This window comes from Lolium perenne, chromosome 5 (genome assembly GCF_019359855.2).
Source record: "Lolium perenne isolate Kyuss_39 chromosome 5, Kyuss_2.0, whole genome shotgun sequence".
Taxonomy (NCBI): Eukaryota; Viridiplantae; Streptophyta; class Magnoliopsida; order Poales; family Poaceae; genus Lolium; species Lolium perenne.
Window position 1 is genome coordinate 125,189,268 of NC_067248.2, and position 11,169 is coordinate 125,200,436.

Here is an 11,169-nt window from a genome sequence, read left to right on the forward strand (position 1 = left end):
GCACAGGTATGGAGAGGAGAAGGAGAAGGAGCAGAGCAACTTACACGCACCTGGTGGCAGAGGCTATGGCATGGCGAGGCAGTGCTCGCGCGGCCATAGCAGCTGCAAAACCAGGGAAGGCGCCGGCGTTACGCCGACGAACACCACCACAGCAGCACGGCACGGAGACGACGGCACAGGTACTGCAAGCAGCACCCGCGCCAGGTCGGTCTCGGAGGCGCACACGTCGACGGCGAGGGCGAGAACTCGTCGGAGATCACCCAGTCGCCCAAGGCGATTCTCCACGAGATCCAGAGAGGTGGCGATTCGCCAGGAGAGGAAGCAATCGAGGAAACCACGCGGACAGATCGATAGATCGTCTCGCGGTGGTTCAGATCAGGTAGGTGGCGAGGTCAGGGAAGCACGGCGATGGCCGGAGCGAGGCGGCGGCCATGGCGGCGACGCCATCGCCAGAGCGTCGCGAGAGAGATTAGGGTTAGGTCGAGCGAGTGAGAGGGCCGAGTGAGTGAGAGTGCGGTGGGCCGTTCGGCTCCACCGAGCCGCTATGGGGCAAGCCTTAGTGGGCTGTCCCATGGGCTTAGGTTAATGGGCTGGGCCCAATATGGATCCAGAGGGGTATTTTGGTCTTTTTACATTTAATAAAAGGCCAGAACTTTACCAAATTTTAATAAATCCAACACAACTTTAAAAATCCATTAAAAATTGGATTAATGAATGAAAAATAAATCTTAACAAGAATAAAATATGAAATGGAATTTATGAAACAAATTCAAAATTATGAATTTTAAGAATTTAAATAATAACTTGGAATTTTAAATTATTATTTCCTTATAATTCAAATTTAAGGAAAAATCTCAAATAAGTTCAAATACTTATTTTCAAATATTTCAAAATGAAATTCTATTATTCCAAGTCATTTCTTTTGAAAAAGGGTAATTTTCCCAGAAAAATACTATACTCCTTTTTATTCCAAAAACTATAGAGGTAACTCTATAATTTTCAATTATTTTTGGAATGATTAAAGAGATTACCAAGTAAATAGTTTTACTTTGAATTATTGTACTTTGTGTGATTTAAAATGGTTTATACTCTTAAATCAATTGTAAATTACTGTCAAAGACATAAATCTTAAACACAACCCTAAATTGTAATAACTCATTGGGGTAAAGGGATTCAACATAAAATCCATCCATGATTGCATTATTTGGATTTTATAACATTGTCCTTACCGGACAATGATGCTTCTTACAGAACCCGAGGTCCAGGTTCCAAAGCAATCGCATTGAAGCGCACTATCTCGCAGTCCACAGGCAAGTTCACCCTTGCTCATGTCAACTTGATTATTTCCTAATACTTTAATACAAAGCTATATACTTATCATTCCTGCATCGCAAATAAAATGTTACTTTCCAACTATGAATATGACTATGTGGCTGGCAATGGAACCATGGTATGTGTTGATATGGTGGAGGTTCCATTGCAATGGGTTATATCACCCTAGGATTAATTACCAATGCCGTCCAGTGATTCTAGCGCCGTACAAACCGCGTTGACCATGAGATCTATAATGGCTCTGGGGAAGCCAGTCGTATCTTTTCCCTTCTGCACGCCAACGGATTGGTAGAGCCGGCGGGGTGTTGGAGGCACTGCCGTAGGTTGGGATGGCGTTTTAAATCCCCATCCATTAGTGATGATGGCTCTACGATCTATGAAGGATTGTCCGGAGTACACCATGAGTAAAGCCGTATTATCGGGGGAAGTCTACTGGAGGTGTACGGTTGGACAAAAGGGTGGGTTTGCAGTCGCGGAGAAGGCGGTGTGGGCTTGGATCTTTATACCTGGCCTCACACCAAAGGAAGTGTGAACGGGGGCAAGTCCCTGCGGATGGCAAAAAGGGTGAGATCTCTTGTGGGAAAAGTAACGCACCTCTGCAGAGTGTATCAAATTGTGGCTGTCACTCCTGTTCGGGAAGGGAACTGACGAACGCGGGCAGAAAGGAACTCCGTGAAGTTCTAGTCAACCTGTGAAGACTGACGGGCATAGTTTTCATAATAAAATCAACCTTTTGAAGAAATGTTTTCAAAACATGCATTGACCTGCGATTTCCTGATCAATGGTCGTAGCTAGTGCATCAAACACCTTTTATTCTCTTAGAACTTGCTGAGTACCTCTGTACTCACTTTCTTTCGACACCCTTGCTAGACTGTGATCCGGAAGTGGAGGCTATCAACGATGGAGCACCAGAAGGAAGTTACGAGCTGGTCTACGAAGAACCCGATCTTACCGGCGGAGTGGAAGGCGTAGACTATGGGATAGTCTACGGATCAGATGACACGGAGGTGGAGGAGTAGTGATATACCTAGCATCATAGAGCCGAGCAGCGTAGAGCTTACCTAAATAAGCTGTTGAGCTCTTTCATCTATAGTATGAGTTGTAATCATACCTTAGTAGTATCTTAGGGTGTTCTCATAGGACCTGTGAGAATACCAACTTGTTAAGACAATGTTTGTAATAAAGTATGGAGTGTTATGACCTGCAATGTTTCTGTTGTACTACTCTGAGGGATATGGCAAATTGTGAAGAAGTCCCTTCACAAAGATCATATCAACGACTTGTATACTACAACATGCAGTGGTATGCTGGGTCACCGCAGCTGGTATCAGAGCAAATGTTGCGACCTTAGGTTGGAAAAACCTAGTATAGGGAAGAAACCTATAGGAGTCTAGTAGAAATAATAAAGGATTCTCTAGAAGTGTGGTGATTATTCACTTGAGAATAACAAAACCATATATTTTAGTGCGATAATTCTTTATTATAGCTATTATGATGCATGATCACTACTAATATTCTGCTTTTGTATACAGCCATAATGGCGTACACGTTTCCTAAGAGGACTTTGAGGAAGGTTGAGGGTTGGCTCGGTGATTATGATGGACCAATAACAGCTCTCCTGTGTGGGATGCTGAAGGAACTTCATTGTGATCCACGGATACCTGTTATCAAGTATACCTACTATGATGGGGAAATCCTAGCCAAGTGCAGAGTATCGGTCCAACTACCGGAAAAACTGCTGATGAGTCGTATAATGCCATACGGAGAAGCCAAAACTATCACCACAGCCTACCACATGGGCCTATTCAAGGCAATCCTTGAGATAAGGCAGCATAAGTCAGTAGAACTGTTATGTTCAGAATTTTCTCATATACCTCATGCCGAGGAAGATGAGGATCCCACTCTGAATCATTTGGTGTTAGCACACAGATGTCCTGAAGCTGCAGCACAGCACATGGATAGCTGTAAGTCTTTATTGACCACGATGTACCTTTTACACATGAAGATGAGAGGTGAGATTGACCACATGCTAGCTGAGTTCACGGACCCTGATAAAGTCCAAGCTCGGATGCATGATTTGAGGGCACAACCACAACATACTACACCTTTCTTTAGCCTAGACAGCTATGTAGATTTGAGTGACCAGTTGCCCAAGAGAGATCCACTGACACCTAACTTTGTCCCACACTATCCACACGTGTCAGCATCATATGAGTCTGGATATGGGGGAGATGATTCTAGGAACCTGAACTGCTCGGAGTCACCAATCAAGAATTCGACTGGTTGGCGTTTCGGGGAACCATTTGGAGATGAAGGAGAACCCATCACTTGTGAGTCAGAGGATGAAGGAGGCGCGGTTAACCAGAATATTAACCAAAGCTTTGGGCACGAAGAGAAAGACACCAACTCCATTTCTTTAGATTTGGAGATGGGGTTACCCAAAACATCCCAGTACGTCGTAGGTGAGAGTTCTGGAACCAAGAAAAAGAAGAAGAAGAAGATGAGGGGTCAAGTGAATAGGAATCCTCCATGGATGACAGGAGAAGATGAGCTGTATCCCACTGGGGACATATATGAGTCTTTATCTAGTTACTTTGGCATGACTGATCTCTGTCTCGGCACTTCGTCCGATTCAGATTACATACCTACTGGAAGGACCTTTGTTTCGGACGGTGTTCAGAGGACAAATCGCTGTACCGGATGGACCCCAGGAATGTATGCGGAGGCGAATGAAGACGATGAGGAGTAGAGTTCCATGGAAGAATAAAGTAATCTAGGTGGTATTGTAATAGAACGTATTTTAAATTCCCGTTGGCTTGGGCTTTGAGCCAAATAAGTGGTTTATGTACACCACATGTAATATAAGTTTGTGAGTGTGTTATGTATTATACGGTGTATATACATAATAAATGTTTGTTTTGGATTTGCTTCTTGATTTTATTGTGTGACTAGTTCTGGGCAATGAGTTGAGCTCAGAAAACATTCGCATGGTGTAATTATGAGTAATCGCTCTTTGTTACAGGACTAGGGGGAGATGGCGTTAGTAGAAACCGAAGAGGCTCGCAGAGAGCGGGAAGCAAGAGAGAAAGAGGAGGCAGATGCAGCAGCTAGAGCAGAGAACGCACCACCACCACCACACCCAATGATGCACCCAGATTTCCAACAGTATATGAGGTCAATGGAGGAAGATAGGAGGCGTTACCAGGAAAGCCAGAGCAAGAACATGCAAGATTTCTTTACCCATGTCATCAATGATAGGGGTAATGAAGGCAAGGGAGTAACACTATCGGACTTCCAAAATGCAAGACCACTACCATTTACATCAGCTCCAGAACCAATGGATGCTGAAGACTGGCTCATGGATACGGAACGGAAGCTGAAGACCGTTGGTTGCAACGATGAGGAGAAGATTCGATACACTACTTATCTGTTGTCAGGACCAGCAGCGTCATGGTGGGAGAACCTTGTAGCAGTACACCCTCCAGATAAGGTATTCACCTGGGAGGAGTTCAAGAAGAAGTTTCGGGATGCTCATGTTCCGGACAGTGTGGTGGAGCTGAAGAAGAGGGAATTTGAAGAACTAAGACAGAATACTGCACCAATCATGCAGTATGTTCGGGATTTCAACAGGTTATCCAGGTATGCACCTGAGGATGTAGATACTGAGGAAAAGCGGAAGAAGCGGTTCATGAAAGGCATGAATCCATACATGAAGATGCAACTGAGGTTGGCAAGGACTGCCGAATTCCAGGAACTGATTGACTCGGCAATCACTTTCGAGGATGATTACCGGCAAGTCCAAGAGGACAGGAGGAAGAGGGCTCGTATAGAGCCAAGGAAGTACCCAATCAGTAAACCAACACCTGATCGGAGTTTCAAACCCCGATACAGACCTACTACTGGTAATCAATACAACCGGGGAGGTCAGAATCAGAATCCAATCAGCCAAATCATCTGCAACAATTGTGGCCTAAGGGGTCATTTGCAAAAGGATTGTCAGAAACCCAGAATCATTTGTTATGGTTGTGGGAAGGAGGGACACATCAAGCCGGAGTGTCCAAACAAGGCGTCTTGGAGCGGACAGAGCTCTGGAGGACGAGGTGGAAACAACAACAACAACCGCAACAACAACAACAACAACCGCAACTACAACTACAACAACAAGAAGGGAAAGCCTTATGGAAAGCTGAATTGCACATCTTTGGAACAAGCGGAAGAGTCGGATCAAACAGTCTTAGGTACGCTAAGCATTCTTACTCATCCTGGCAAAGTATTATTTGATACTGGAGCAACCACATCATTTCTTGCATTGGAGTTTGTGGAAAGATTCGGGCTTAGATGTTCTAAGTTAGAAACCCCTATAAGCTGTTCTATCCGCGGGGGAACGATCTTAGTAACCCACGTGAAAGAAGCACAAGTCCTAACCATATGTGACTGTGTATTTCGCGGACCTATTCATCATACCCATGAAGGACATATCAGTCATCCTAGGGATGGATTGGTTGACAGAAAATGGAGCGGTGATTAACTGTGGAGACAAAACAGTATCACTTCGCAACTCCATCGGAGGTCGAATAGTGTTCCAAGGAGATAAGTACAGTGAGTTGGAGATCGGATTGGAACTCAATAGTCTGAAGGAGGTGAGAATTGAAGATATTCCTGTAGTGAATGAGTTTAAGGATGTATTTCCTAAGGAACTACCGGGAATGCCACCCGATAGAGAGATAGAATTCACAATCGATCTGATTCCAGGCACAGCACCAATAGCACAACCACCATATAAGATGGGGCCGAAGGAATTAGTGGAACTGAAAGCTCAGATTGATGAGTTAGAACAGAAGGGATTCATTCAAGAAAGTGTGTCACCATGGGGTACACCAGTTATTTTTGTGGATAAAAGAGATGGAGGAAAGAGAATGTGTGGAGATTACAGAAATTTGAACAATGTAACTATCAAGAATAAGTATCCTTTACCTAGAATCCAAGACCTTTTTGATCAAGTTCAAGGAGCGGGAGTCTTCTCGAAGATAGATTTAAGGTCAGGATACCATCAAATCAAGATCAAGAAGGAAGATGTACCAAAAACAGCGTTTGTATCAAGGTATGGACACCATGAATACTTGGTTGTACCATTTGGACTAACAAATGCACCCGCAATTTTCATGAATTTGATGAACAAGATATTCATGAAGTACTTGGACAAGTTTGTGATAGTGTTCATAGATGATATTCTAATCTATTCCAAAGATAAAGAAGAACATGCCAAGCATTTAAGGATAGTTCTGTAAACTTTGAGGGAACATCAGCTATATGCGAAGTTCAGCAAGTGCAAATTTTGGTTAGATAGTGTTGAATTTCTTGGACATGTCATAACCAAAGAAGGCATAGCGGTGAATCCAAGCAAGGTTCAGCCCGTATTGGAATGGAAATCGCCTAAAAATGCTAAGGAGATACGAGGATTTCTTGGTATGGCAGGCTATTATCGGAGATTCATAGAGGGATTTTCGAAGATTGCAGGACCAATGACCAAGTTACTCAAGAAAAATACTCCATTTGTGTGGACAGATGAGTGTGAAGCCAGCTTCCAAACACTCAAAGATAAGTTAACCACAGCACCGGTGTTAGCAGTTCCTGAACCGGGAAAGGATTACACGGTGTATTGTGATGCTTCCAAGAATGGACTTGGATGTGTTCTTATGCAAGATCGGAAGGCCATAGCTTATGGATCAAGGCAGTTGAAACCACATGAACACAACTACCCAGTACATGATCTCGAGTTAGCGGCAGTTGTGTATGCTCTGAAGAGCTGGAGACAATTTCTATATGGATCCAAGTGTGAGTTATACACCGATCACAAAAGTTTGAAATATTTCTTCACTCAGAAGGAATTAAACATGAGGCAGAAGAGATGGTTAGAGTTGATTAAGGATTACGACCTTAAGATCAACTATACACCAGGCAAAGCTAATGTAGTAGCAGATGCCCTAAGTAGGAAAAGTACGGAGAATCAACCTACGGAATGGGAAATTCCAAAGGAACTTCGGAAAGAGTTAGAGGATGCTCAGATTTTGTTTATTCAAGGTGATGTCAAAGGAAGTATAGCAACCATGAGGATTATGGATGAGATGTACTCAGACTTGAAATATGAGATTATCCGAAAGCAAGCGGATGATTTGTTCATACAAGAGGAAATCAAGATGATTGGTGAAGGAAGACCATCGGAATTCCATCTAGGGGATTTTGATTCATTATACTTCCAGAAAAGGATCTGTGTACCAGATGATCCAGAAGTAAAGTCAATCATATTAAAGGAAGCACATGAAACCCCTTATTCAATACATTCGGGAAGTACTAAGATGTATATGGATTTGAAGGAGATGTTCTGGTGGAACAACATGAAAAGAGAAATAGCACAATATGTCTCGGAATGTCATACATGTCAATGAGTGAAGGAAGAGCATCAGAGTCCTGCGGGATTACTCAAACCACTAGAGATACCGGAATGGAAATGGGATGAAATAGGAATGGATTTTGTTACTGGTTTACCAATGACTAGTAAGAAGAAGGATATGATATGGGTAATAGTGGACAGACTTACCAAGAGTGCTCATTTCATAGCCGTAAATACAAAGGATACTGCAGAGAAGCTTGTGGATATATATGTTAAGGAGATTGTGAGTAAGCATGGAGTACCAAAGAAGATAGTCTCAGATAGAGGTTCAATTTTCACATCAGCATTCTGGAAACAACTACAAGAATCTTTGGGATCCAAATTGGATTTCAGTACAGCATATCATCCACAAACCGGAGGACAAACCGAAAGAACCAATCAGATACTTGAGGACATGCTTAGAGCTTGTGCTCTGAACTTTGGAGGCTCATGGGAGGACCATTTACCTTTAGCGGAATTCTCATATAACAATAGTTATCAGAGTAGCATCCAGATGGCACCGTACGAAGCATTGTACGGAAGAAAGTGTCGATCACCAATTTGTTGGTTTGAAATCGGAGAAAACAAGGAGTTTACACCGGACTACATCAAGGAAAGACAAGAAGTCATCGAAGTGATCCGGGATAGACTCAAAATAGCTCAGAGTCGTCAGAAGAGTTACGCCGACTTAAAGAGAAGAGATTGGGAACCGAAAGTGGGAGACATGGTATATTTAAAGGCTAGCCCAATGAAAGGACTTAAGAGGTTCGGAGTGAAAGGAAAGTTAAGTCCTCGATATATAGGACCATTTAAGATAATTAGTCAGAATCGAGGAACAGCTTTTGAGTTGGAGTTACCAGCACAACTAAGTCAAGTTCACAATGTATTTCATGTTTCACAACTCAGGAAGTGTTTGAAGGCACCGGATGATCCCATCACATATGAAGAAATAGAATTGCAATCTGATCTAACTTATGTGGAAAAGCCTGAAAAGATCTTAGAAGTACAATGGAAGAAGTTAAGAAACAGGGCAATCAAATACTGCAAAGTGCAATGGCAACATCATCCTGAGCGAGAAGCCACTTGGGAGACAGAAGAAGAACTCCGGAAATCTTACCCCGAGATGTTCGGGTACCAATCTTAACTTCGGGACGAAGTTTACATTAAGGGGAGAGGCTGTAATAACCCGAACATAGGAACAACGAAGGGTAGATTTAGAAATGGGATGTGCATTTCATTGCAAAACGGGGAAATTTTCGCCTTATTGCAACTAAACCTAAGAGGGATCGAGGTTCTCTCTCATTTTGCACTTAGGGTTAGGCAATGTGAGTTAGGGAAATTTCGACATGATCTCTTTTGTATCTTGTTGATTTGGGGAATTGATTTCATTTGACAAGTGTTAATACATTTAACAATAAGCATTGAAGAATCTAAATATGAATTCTCAATACAAACACAACTTATGAATTCAAATAACTTTGAATTTCACAATTGAATATTAAATACAATATTTAATTCAGAATATAAACATTACATAAAGTAAAAGCTCATAAACAAAAACTTGAGCTTTATTGATATCACAACACAGATTACAAAGTCTTTACAATATTCTTGATACAAGAATTGATGAATAAGAAACAGAAATAAAAATGAAGATTACAATATTGCTCCTAAACTAAAACCTAGACTAAATGACTTGAAATATATCTTCTGGTCATATTCATCTTCAAAACCTGCAAAACAAAGAACAAATACTAACCAGGATACAAGTGTAACCATATTCAGTTTGGACAGTTAGCAGAAATAAAACAAAGTTCAGTTTGGACAGTGAAACTGTCACAGTACACTTGTGCTTGTCCAAAATCTGGACAGCACAAGATAAGGGCAGCAGCAGACCAAACCTGAGCACCACCAGGGGCTCAAGTTTCAGCATATGAGAGCACACAGCTCATGTGTCTTTGGGCAGGCCACAGCAAGGCAAGGCACCAGCTTAGTCACCAAAGCAAGCCAGGCTTGTGTGTCATTACAAGAACAGAAGTAGAGTTCATATAAAAGGGGCACAAACCCTAGAAACAGTAACCAGTCGACCAGATAAGGATTCACCAGGTAAGGGTGAAGCAAGAACAAGCATAGTTCATCCAGGCTTGCTCAAGAATAGAACCAACACACACACACCCACTCAACCACCAGAAATCATGGTGACATGAGAAGATCATCCAAGACCTGGAGGTGAAGGGCTGTGACACAAACCACAAGACTGCATCCACAAAACATTTCTTTCTAGGAGCTGGAACAAGGTATACTTAGTTCCTGGAAAAGATCCAAGGGATCTGATCCATCATATGCATGAAATAAGCATGGGATGAGCAGATGCTCATATGGGTAGATCATCACTTGGTTTTCACCAAGGATTACTGCGATCAAAGGCCACTAAAATAAAAAGCATCTAGGTACGAGATCTTATACACGTAAACTAGCACATATGCACGAGATGCACACACTAGCCAGATTAGATGCATAGATAGCACCGGTAGATGGCAAAGATTAGCAGCTAAGACTACACGGTAAATCCTAAGCATACAACCATCGAAACCCTAGATTTCTTCACGAGCAAGCATATTGGCATTCATATTTATTATGATCCCCAAATATGCAAGCAAAGATGAGTAGCCAACAAGATCCAACCAACCATGTGAGCAACCAGTCAGTAGCAAGGCTACTGAGGTCACAACACACTTAGAACCATCCCAAGGCCAAGCCAAATACAAAGCATCACTATCCAGAAATGGATTCAGACTCTATTTGCTTGTAAAAGAATCATGAACAGCAAATTCATATACAAGCAAGTAATTTAATCATCACTGCATAAGCAGTTCATCATAATTTAAATAATGCAAGCATGAATTTATCACAGATCCATGCTAAGCACTGACAGTAGCATACTATTAAGCAACACAGTTAATCTATAGCCACTAGAGCAAGTCTAGATAGCTAAGATGAGCAGCAGCACAAGTAAGCAACATCATAGTGATGCTTGAGCATCAGCATCACAAGATAATTGAACCACTTAGTCACAGTATTAGCCGATGGCTATCACTGATAATTGAATTGATCAAATGGATCAATTATAGCAAGCCAAGCTACACAGAAAGGTTAGCCAACAAGCAAGGAATGATCCAATGGATCATTGGCTTGCAGAGGAAGCACTGAAGCATATCACATGCACCACTGGCACACACACAAGTGTCACTGATGAACCACAGTACACCTAGACAAGCAAGTGTAACATGCCAGTAAGCACAAGCAAGCCCATAAACAAGTATAGCATGACATAGCAAGTTCATAAGCAAGCACCACAGAGCATAGCCAAGTTAGAGCAGGCTAGGAACAACAGTTAAGCAAACAGA